At 47.0% G+C, this 11,729-nt stretch overlaps 1 pseudogene; it reads left to right on the top strand.

The window, feature by feature from the left end:
- Nucleotides 1–9,153: 9,153 nt before the first annotated feature.
- LOC119305423 overlaps nt 9,154–11,729 on the top strand; it is a 6,838-nt pseudogene continuing 4,262 nt past the window's right edge.

The following is an 11,729-nucleotide window of genomic DNA, read 5'->3' as shown; positions in this document are numbered from 1 at the left end:
GCAGGTGGCTGAAAAATAAATGACAGGAGACATATGATAGCTCTACAACTTTGCATGGCAAACAAAATTAGATTCTACTCCGTATGATTTTGTAATATATGAGCACAGGAAATGCAAGTATTCCTCCAACACACCACCACATGTGGTCATATCAAGATAACAGTCGACTGAAAATAAATAGGTCAGTCGATTTTTTTTATGAATCGTCCGATCTATATCAACGGGCTATGGAGATGCTCATTAATAGATATCAATGTGAGTGAGTAGGGATTTCCATGCAACGGATGCACTAGAGCTATAAATATATGAAAGCTCAATAAAAGAAACTAAGTGGGGTGCATCCAACTTGCTTGCTCACGAAGACCTAGGGCACTTTTGAGGAATCCCATCATTGGAATATACAAGCCAAGTTCTATAATGAAAAATTCCCACTAGTATATGAAAGTGACAACATATGAGATTCTCTAACATGAAGATCATGGTGCTATTTTGAAGCACAAGTGTGGAAAAAGAGATAGTAGCATTGTCCCTTCTCTCTTTTTCTCTCATTTTATTTTTTTCTTCTTCCTTTTTTTTCTTTTTTTTTCTTTGGCCTTCTTTTTTTTCTTTTTGGCCTTTCTCTTTTTTTTCTTTTTTTTGTAAAGTCCGAAATCTCATCCCGACTTGTGGGGGAATCATAGTCTTCATCATCCTTTCCTCACTAGGACAATGCTCTAATAATGAAGATCATCACACTTTTATGGATTTACAACTGAAAGCTAGAACAAGATATGACTCTATATGAATGCCTCCGGCGGTGTACCGGGATATGCAATGAATCAAGAGCGGCATGTATGAAAATTATGAAGGTGGCCTTGCCACAAATACAATGTCAACTACATGATCATGCAAAAAGCAATATGACAAAAGTAATGCGTGTCATATGTAACAGTGGAAAGTTGCATGGCAATATATCTCGGAATGGCTATGGATATGCCATAATAGGTAGGTATGGTGGCTGTTTTGAGGAAGGTAAATGGTGGGTATATGGTACCGGCGAAAGTTGCGCGATACAAGAGAAGCTAGCAATGGTGGAAGGGTGAAAGGGTGTGTATAATCCATGGACTGAACATTAATCAAAAGAACTCATATACTTGTTGCAAAAATTTAGAAGTCATCAAAAACCAAAGTACTACGCGCATGCTCCTAGGGGGATAGATTGGTAGGAAAAGACCATCGCTCGTCCCCGACCGCCACTCATAAGGAAGACAATCAATAAATAAAATTGTGCTCCAACTTCATCACAAAGCGGTTCACCATACGTGCATGCTACGGGAATCACAAGCTTCAACACAAGCATTCTTTAAATTCATAATCACCCAACTAGCATGACTTTAATATCACTACCTCCATATCTCAGAACAATTATCAAGCATCAAGTTGATCATAGCATCCAATTCACTTCCTATGATAGTTTTTATTATACCCAACTTGGATGCTCATCATTCTAGGACCAACTTTAAAACCATAGAAAATACCATGCTGTTCTAAAAGACTCTCAAAAAGATATAAGTGAAGCATGAGAGGCTAGCAATTTCTTCAAAATTAAGACACCACCATGCTCTAAAAGATATAAGTGAAGCACTAGAGCAAAAACTATCAAGCTCAAAAGATATAAGTGAAGCACATAAAGTATTCTAGCAAATTCTAATCAAATAGGCTTATCCCAAAAGGTGTGTACAGCAAGGATGATTGTGGTAAACTAAAAATCAAAGACTAATATAATACACGACGCTCCAAGCAAAACACATATCATGTGGCGAATAAAAATATAGCTCCAAGTAAAGTTACCAATGAACGAAGATGAAAGAGGGGGTGCCTTCCCCGGGCATCCCCAAGCTTAGGCTTTTGGCTATCCTTGAATATCTTGGGGTGTCATGGGCATCCCCAAGCTTAGGCTCTTGCCACTCCTTATTCCATAGTCCATAAAAGCTTTACCCAAAACTTGAAAACTTCACAACACAAAACTCAACAAGAAATCTTATAAGCTCCGTTAGTGAAAGAAAACAAAACCACCACATAAGATACTGCCATGCACTCATTCTTTATTTAATTTGGTGTTAAAACTACTGTATTACAACTTCATTATGGTTTATAAACTAATTTACTAGCCATAGATGCATTGAAATAAGAAAACAATACACGAAAAACAGAATCTGTCAAAAACAGAACAGTCTATAGCAATCTGTAACTAACGCAAACTTATGGAACTCTAAAAATCCTACAAAAATAGGAAGTCCTGGAAAATTTGTTTATTGAACAGCATAAAAAAGAATCAACGCAAAAGCACGTTCCTGTGATTTAACAAAATTATATTCGTGCGTGCAAAGTTTCTGTTTTTCAGCAGAATCAAATCAACTATCATCGTAGGTTATCCTATAGGTTCTACTTGGCACAAACACTAAATCAAAGATAAAAACACATCTAACCAGAAGGTAGATGCAATATTTATTACTAAACATGAGCAAAAACAAAAAACATAAAGAAAATAGGGTTGCCTCCCAACTAGCGCTATCGTTTAACGCCCCTAGCTAGGCATAAAAGCAAAGATAGATCTAACGAGTGCCATCTTTAGCACTAAATTCATAAGTAGCACGCATGATAGATTCATAAGGTAATTTGACTTTATTTCTTGGAAAGTGCTCCATGCCTTTTTTTAAATGGAAATTGGAATCTAATGTTCCCTTCCTTCATATCAATAATTGCACCAATCGTTATAAGGAAAGGTCTACCAAGAATAATAGGGCAAGAAAGATTACAATCTATATCAAGAACGATAAAATCTACGGGCACCAAATTTCTATTTGCAACAATAAGAACATCGTTGATCCTTCCCATAGGCTTTTTAATGGTGGAATGTGCAAGGTGTAAATTTGAAGAGCAATCATCAAGATCATGGAAACCTAGAATATCACATAAAGTTTTCGGAATCGTGGAAACACTAGCACCCAAATCACACAAAGCAAAACACTCATAATATTTAATTCTAATCTTTATAGTAGGTTCCCACTCATCATTAAGTTTTCTAGGTATACAAACTTCCAAATTAAGTTTTTCATCATAAGATTGCATCAAGGCATTAATAATATGTTTGGTAAAAGCTTTATTTTGACTATAAGCATGAGGAGAATTAACAACGGATTGCAACAAGGAAATACAAGCTTTTAAAGAGCAATTATCATAATCAAATTCCTTGAAATCCGAGATAGAAGGTTCAATATTATTAGAAGTTGAGGATTCTCCAATCTCACTTTTACCAAATTTAGCATTAAGATCTAAAGACTCCGAATTCTTGGGACGCCTTCTAGGCAAAGTTGATTCATCATCAGTCCCATAATCATCAAAATTAATATTGCAAAACATAGATCTAATTGGAGACACATCAATAACTTTAAGATCCTCATCATTATTTTCATGTAATTTTTCTGGTTTAGCGGCCATCTTATTGACTAAGGTGGCTTGTTTGTCAGAAATTTTGGCTATAGCATTTTCAAGCTGGGTAATTTGAGCGTTAACACCATAGAATTCTTTATTCATATCATCAAGCTCTTTGTTCATAAACCCCAAAAAACTTTTTTGTTCCTTAAGCTCTTTTCTAAAGAAATTATTATGCTCAAATTGCAAATTCATAAAGCTTCTAATATTTGATTCAACCTCATCCATCCTTCTGAGAAGGTGGTCAGGACCCTTAGGCGCAGCCATAAGGTCAAACAAGCAAACAAGCACATAAAAGAAGGCAAGTGAAAAGAGAGGAGGAGATTGGGAAAGAGAGGGCAAATAAAATGGCAAGGGTGAAGTGGGTAAGAGGAAAATGAGAGGCAAATGGCAAATAATGTAAATGCGAGGGAGATGGGTTTGTGATGGGTACTTGGTATGTCTTGACTTGAGCGAAGACCTCCCCGGCAACGGCGCTAGAAATCCTTCTTGCTACGTCTTGAGCTTGCATTGGTTTTCCTCGAAGAGGAGAGGGTGATGCAGCAAGTGTAACATAAGTATTTCCCTCAGTTTTGAGAACCAAGGTATCAATCCAGTAGGAGGCTCCTCAAAAGTCCCACGCACCTACACAAACAAACTGAGAACTCGCAACCAACGCAATAAAGGGGTTGTCAATCCCTTCACGGCCACTTGCGAAAGTGAGATCTAATAAAGATAGTATGATAAGATAAATATATTTTTGGTATTTTATAATATAGATGCAAAAAGTAAAGATGCAAATAAAAGTAGATTGAAAGCAAATATGATAAGAGATAGACCCGGGGGCCATAGGTTTCACTAGTGGCTTCTCTCAAGATAGCATAAGTATTACGGTGGGTGAACAAATTACTGTCGAGCAATTGATAGAAAAGCACATAGTTATGAGATTATTTAGGCATGATCATGTATATAGGCATCACGTCCATAACAAGTAGACCGACTCCTGCCTGCATCTACTACTATTACTCCACACATCGACCGACTCCTGCCTGCATCTAGAGTATTAAGTTCATAAGAACAGAGTAACGCATTAAGCAAGATGACATGATGTAGAGGGATAAACACATGCAATATGATATAAACCCCATCTTGTTATCCTCGATGGCAACAATACAATACGTGTTTTGCAACCCTTTCTGTCACTGGGTAAGGACACCGCAAGATTGAACCCAAAGCTAAGCACTTCTCCCATGGCAAGAAAGACCAATCTAGTAGGCCAAACCAAACTAATAATTCGAAGAGACTTGCAAAGATAACTCAATCATACATAAAAGAATTCAGAGAAGATTCAAATATTATTCATAGATAAACTTGATCATAAACCCACAATTCATCGGATCTCGACAAACACACCGCAAAAAGAGTTTACATTGAATAGATCTCCATAAGAGAGGGGGAGAACATTGTATTGAGATCCAAAAAGAGAGAAGAAGCCATCTAGCTAATAACTATGGACCCGTAGGTCTGTGGTAAACTACTCACAACTCATCGGAGGGGCAAGGATGTTGATGTAGAAGCCCTCCATGGTCGATTCCCCCTCCGGCAGAGTGCCAGCGAAGGCTCCAAGATGAGATCTCGCGGATACAAAAAGTTACGGTGGTGGAAATTGTGTTTCGTAGTGCCCCCAGATGTTTACGGGGTACGTAGATATATATAGGAGGAAGAAGTACGTCGGTGGTCGCCCGAGGGGCCCACGAGACAGGGGGGCGCCCTATAGGGGGGGCGCGGCCTCCTATCTCGTGGCTTCCTCGGAAGCTTCTTGACTTGCACTCCAAGTCCTCTGGATCAGGTTCATTCCAAAAATCACGCTCCCGAAGGTTTCATTCCATTTGGACTCCGTTTGATATTCCTTTTCTTCGAAATACTAAAATAGGCAAAAAAAACAGCAATATGGGTTGGGCCTCCGATTAGTAGGTTAGTCCCAAAAATGATATAAATGTGTAAAATAATAGCATGGAACAATCAAAAATTATAGATACGTTGGAGACGTATCAGAGGGTGTGGCTGAGGGTTTTGGAGCAATATCTTCAAGCACCTGAGAAAATGACTCATGATCAAAACCTCATCCTCTTAATAGTATTGGTTTTCCTAAGGACTCAATGTGATCTTGCACCACTTAACCAAAAATCTAGAGTCTTGGAGCTATTGCCAATCCATCTTCTTTTTCATTTGAGGGATCGACATTCACATTTCCTTACCATACCTACATTGAACTTTCCTGAAATAGTCTTTGAACAGGCATTAGTTTAATGATGTATATGGTGTTATTAATTACCAAAACCACCCTGGGGTTAGTTGCACTTTCAAACAAGCACACATTCAAGCACAAGGTATAAACACAATATAAGCTAGCACAAAGTAAAGGTTAGGAATAATCACAAGTGGAGTCGATGAAGACGAGGATGTGTTACCAATGTCCCTCCCTTTAGGGGGAGGTACGTCTCCGTTGAAGTGGTGTGGAGACACAATGCTCCCCAAGAAGCCACTAGGGCCATCCTATTCTCCTCACGCCCTCGCACAATGCAAGATGCCGTGATTCCACTAGTGGTGCCCTTGAAGGTGGTGACCGAATCTTTATAAACAAGGTTAGGGCTCTCTCCACAATTAATTGGAGGCTCCCAACACCACCACGAAGCTTAACCACAATGGAATGTGGCTCCAAGGTGACCTCTTCCGTCTAGGGTATCCAAACACCCAAAGAGTAACAAGATACGCAAGGGATTAGTGGGGATACTAGAGCGGTAGTGCCGCCGGAGCGGGACTACCGTCTACGCTCAGCAGTACTACCGCTAATTGTCACGTGATACAGATGAGCGAGCGGTATTGGAGCGGTGCCAGAGCCAAAGTTCTGCCCGAGTGTGCACCCTTTTAGTTCGAACGAGGGGTTTAGTGAGAGTCAGAGGATCCCAGAATTTTGCTTGGGTTTTCCAGGCGCTTTCCATCGCACATTACTTTTGTACTATGGCTGCCAAGTCAGCTAAGTGTGATATGTCACGGCGACTTATGGCGTTGAGGATTCCCTTGTCCGTGCAATTTTTGCAAAAGAATGAGATTGCGTCTTCCTCGCGACAATCCTTGACCTTGCTTATTGCAAGGAGGAATCTGGCCCAAAAGTGATGTATTGTCTCTTGGGATTGTTGTCTAATGTGGGAAAGATCGCTTGTATCTGGGTGGGTGGGTGGATTTAAGTCCGAACCCTGACCCGATCTGAGACCCAGGGGCAGAGGGACTTCTGAACTTGGCAGTTCGAGTTCCGGGATGTTGCCCAATTTTTCTGGCCCGATGTCCGATTCTAAGTTCGGACTTTGGGTCATGTCCTCCCGCAGACGGGTATCCGGCTCGGAGAGCTCGGAAATCCGGACTTAGTTCGTCCTCAGAATAGAGGAAGAATCGCTGCATTGCTCCTCCACCACCGCTATCTGATGGGTGACCAGCGGAGAGTTAATCTCTCTTTGATTGGGTTTAAGCCCAATCCGATCATAGTCTGTAGCGACTCCCAAGGCGGCGATGCGATCCAAGAGCTCGTTAAGGGACGAGAGCTCCATTGGATCCATCTGCTCGGTGTATTCCGAGCTGACGTGGAGGCTGTTTTTGATGACCCAAGAAGTCATCGTCGGCGCGGCGGCCGAACGGGCGATCATGACAAAGCCGCCTAGTCGGAGGGTTTGGCCTAAAGTCAGGGCTCCCCCAGAGGTGATGTTGTCCTTGATAACAAGGCGAGCCATCAAACCGTTTTCGACATCACAGTGGAACTCTCAATGAAAGTACCAATGTCGGTGTCAAAACCGGTGGATCTCGGGTAGGGGGTCCCGAACTGTGCATCTAAGGCTAATGGTAACAGGAGGCGGGGGACACAATGTTTACCCAGGTTCGGGCCCTCTCTATGGAGGTAATACCCTACTTCCTGCTTGATTGATCTTGATGATATGAGTATTACAAGAGTTGATCTACCACGAGATCGTAGAGGCTAACCCTAGAAGCTAGCCTATGATTATGATTGTTGTTGTCCTACGGACCAAACCCTCCGGTTTATATAGACACCGGAGGGGGCTAGGGTTACACAGAGTCGGTTACAGAGAAGGAAATCTACATATCTGAATTGTCAAGCTTGCCTTCCACGCAAAGGAGAGTCCCACCCGAACACGGGACGAAGTCTTCAATCTTGTATCTTCATAGTCCAACAGTCCGGCATAAGCATATAGTCCGGCTGTCCGAGGACCCCCTAATCCTGGACTCCCTCAGCGGTACTACCGTGTAACTACCGTCCAGATAGTGCGAAAACAAAATGGGCAACAGAAGCTTGTGTACTCCTCAAAGGCAAGCGGAAGTAGTGGTAGTAGTAGTAGGCAGGAGTACCGCCCAAGTGGTACTACCGTACTGAAAAACTGCCCAAGCATCACCACATGGATCCTCCATGATGCGGAAAGGGTATGTGGGTGCATATGGGGTTTTGTACGTGTTGATTCCACCTCAACCTTTTTATAACGGACCCTCTATTAATAGTACGAATTTTCTATAACTCAAATTAACAGAAGAAGAAACACCGAAAACCCGCCTTCGCTCTTTCTTTCAACGATGGGAATAAAATCGTCTTGTGCCATATGTGAGACTATCTGAAATGCTCAATGCACATTGTTAGTCCGCAAATAGTATTGTCATCAATCACCAAAACCATTAGAGAGATATGCCCTAACATCTACCCTGCGCCCGGCACCAACGTCCTGGACATCTCCGACGACGAAGCGAAGTTAGGCTAACGTGATGTCCAAAGTACCAAGGATTTCTTTTACATGGTTTGCATGGATGTAGGGAATGAAATATGAGGTACTCCGATGCATAGCACCAAATATGATGTGTGGCCGGTCAGTGTCCGCGGGCACGCTTGATCGTGTTCGTGGGTGTTTGAGGAGCCGGACTTGGCAAGTCCGACTGTAGATGCTCCTAGTGGGTCCTTGGGCTCTGAATGATACTTCCTCCATTTCAAAATATAGTGCGCCCGCGCTTCCCGTGGTCAACTTTGACTATAAATTTAACCAACGAGACCGACTACGCGGGAGAAAAAATTATATAGTTGAAAACTTCTTTTGAATACGAATTCACTGCTATAACTTTTGCTCCTGCCGCAGTCGGTCTTGTTGGTTAAATTTATGGTCAAAATTAAAGTATGAGAATAGAGGAAGGACTATATTTTGGAGCGGAGGAAGTAAGGGGTTGTTTGGTTCCCAGCCACAGTTTGCCAAGCCAAAATTTGGCAGTCACAGTTTGCCAAGCATGTGTTTGGTTTTTGCCACACTTTGGCTTGTCACACTTTATTGCCCCTACAGCCCACCTGTCAAAGAGACAATTTTTTTGCCAACTTTTGCCAAAGTTTGGCGTCCAATTTCTTAGCCACACTTGTGGCTTGCCATACTTGTGTGGCTAGCCACAATTTGACTTGGCCACACTAGTCTCCAACCAAACAGACCCTAAGTCCTAGGCCAACTTAGCTAGCTTGGTACAGGTTCGGCCACGATTTGGGAGAGGCTCCACATACAGAAACAAAAGAGGAAAGGATTTTGCATTCGAGTCTGAGACGCTCACAGTTTAACACGTCAGCGTCATCCTCCCCACCCCTGTGCAGAGCAGAGCGGAGCATCCATCATGCTGCACGGGCACGGCAAGCCCCGCCTCCAGCCCCAGCCCCAACCTCCGGCTGCCCCCTTCCCCGCGCCACCGCCATTCTCGCCGACCACCGCCACCTCCTCCACTTCCTGGCGCAACCACCACACCCTCCACTCGGCCATTTCTCCCGCCCCACCACTCTCTACTACCCACGAAGACCATGACGCCCTCCTTGCTCTCCTCCCGCCGGAGAAACGGACGCCGCCTACCGCCTCTTCGCCGCCTCCCCCTCCCTCCCCGAGTCCCCCACCGCGGCCTCCCGCCTCCTCGCACAGCTCTCCTACAGGTCCACGTCCTCCCACACCTTTTCCCATGCCGCGGGCCTGCTGCACCGCCTCCGCGCCCAGGGCGGCCTCAACCTCCTCGACGCCAACTCCCTCTCCCTCGCCGCCTCCGCCGCAGCCCGCTCCGGCAGCGCCCACCTCGCCTACTCCCTCCTCCTCTCCATGCTCCGTCGTGGCCTCCTCCCCGACCGCCGCGCCTACACCGCCGTCGTCTCCCGTCTCCGCCCCGCCCACGCGCTCCGCCTCTTCGACGCCGTTCTCCACCACCTCCGCCGCGCTCCGGACTCCAGCTCGGCGTCCTTCGCGCTCCCCGACACGGCCGCGTTCAACGCCGCGCTCAGCGCCTGCACCGACGCCGGCGACTGCCACCGCTTCCGCCAGCTGTTCGACGAGATGCGCAGCTGGCCTGGCGCGGCCCCTGACGCCCTCACCTACAACGTCGCCATCAAGATGTGCGCGCGCGCCGGACGCCGGGACCTCGTCGCGCGCGTGCTCGAGCAGATACTCTCCTCCGGCCTCGCCCCCTGCGCCACCACCTTCCACTCCCTCGTCGCCGCCTACGTCGGCTTCGGCGACATCCCCACGGTGGAGAGGATCGTGCAGGCCATGCGGGACGGCCGCAGCGACGCCTGCCTCCTGCTCAGGCATGTCGCAGTGGAAGGAAACAAGGAGAAGGGCATTGCTATCGTCGTCGACGAGCACAGCGACGTGCTCGAGGACATCGTCGGGCCAAGGCCGGAGGAAGGCACCGAGGCGCCGTTGCTGTCGAGGACGTACCCGCCCAACTCGAGGGTGTACACCACGCTGATGAAGGGGTACATGAACGCCAGGCGCGTGGACGACGTGGTGTCCATGGCGCGCGCCATGCGGCGAGAGGGGGAAACGATGCCGGCGAGCCGGCCAGACCACGTCACGTACACGACGGTGGTCTCGACCCTCGTGGTTGTCGGCGACATGGAGCGCGCGCACGCGGTGCTTGACGAGATGGCGAGAGCAGGGGTCCCGGCGAGCCGGGTGACGTACAACGTGCTCATCAAGGGGTACTGCCAGCAGCTGCAGATGAGCAGGGCGAGGGAGCTCTTGGAGGAGATGACGACGGACGCCGACATCGAGGCCGACGTGGTGACGTACAACACCCTCATCGACGGGTGCGTCCTGATGGACGACACCGCCGGCGCGCTGGCCCTGTTCAACGAGATGCGGACGCGCGGGGTGGCGCCGTCGACGGTGAGCTACACGACGCTGATGAAGGCGTTCGCGGCGTCGGGGCAGCCCAAGGTGGCGCACAAGGTGTTCAAGGAGATGGAGAAGGACCCGAGGGTGACGGTGGACAGGCCGGCCTGGAACATGCTGGTGGAAGGGTACTGCCAGCAGGGGATGCTGGAGACGGCGAAGCAGACGGTGGAGAGGATGAAGGAGAGCGGCGTGCAGCCGGACGTGGCGACGTACGGCAGCCTGGCCAAGGGGATCGCCGTCGCCCGGAAGCCGGGGGAGGCGCTGCTGCTGTGGAACGAGGTGAAGGAGCGGTGCGAGGCCGGCAAGCCGGCGCTGAAGCCGGACGAGGAGCTCCTGGACGCGCTGGCGGACGTGTGCGTGCGCGGCGCCTTCTTTAAGAAGGCGCTGGAGATCGTGGCGTGCATGGAGGAGAACGGCTGTAACGCCCCAGATGTAACTTTCCCCATTTGTACTCCAACTCTTGCCGTTTCCGGTGTCAAGTTATATTTATTTCTCGGGTTCGGGTCCTTGTCTCCGTGTGTTGTTTTCGTTTTCATGCACCTCATACCATGTCATCACGTGCATTGCATTTGCATACATGTTCATCTCATGCATTCGAGCTTTTTCCCCGTTGTCCGTTTTGCATTCCGGCGCTTCGTTCTCCTCCGGTGGCCATTTCTAGCTTTCTTTCTTGTGTGGGGATTAAACATTTCCGGATTGGACCGAGACTTGCCAAGCGGCCTTGGTTTACTACCGGTAGACCGCCTGTCAAGTTTCGTATCATTTGGACTTCGTTTGATGCTCCAACGGTTAACCGAGGGACCGAAAAGGCCTCGTGTGTGTTGCAGCCCAACACCCCCCAAATTTGGCCCAAAACCCACCAAACTCTGCTCCATCGTCTCGGTCGTTCGATCACGATCGTGTGGGCGAAAACCGCACCTCATTTGGACTCTCCTAGCTCCCTCTATGCCTATATATACACCCCTCCGTTTTCGGATCTCTCCCTCTCCCCGAAACCCTAAAAAAATCATCCCCGCCAGATCCGCGCCGACGGAC

This window comes from Triticum dicoccoides, chromosome 5B (genome assembly GCF_002162155.2).
Source record: "Triticum dicoccoides isolate Atlit2015 ecotype Zavitan chromosome 5B, WEW_v2.0, whole genome shotgun sequence".
NCBI classification, from domain to species: Eukaryota; Viridiplantae; Streptophyta; class Magnoliopsida; order Poales; family Poaceae; genus Triticum; species Triticum dicoccoides.
Note: the sequence above shows the minus strand (reverse complement) of the source record. Positions and strands in the feature narration are given on the sequence as shown.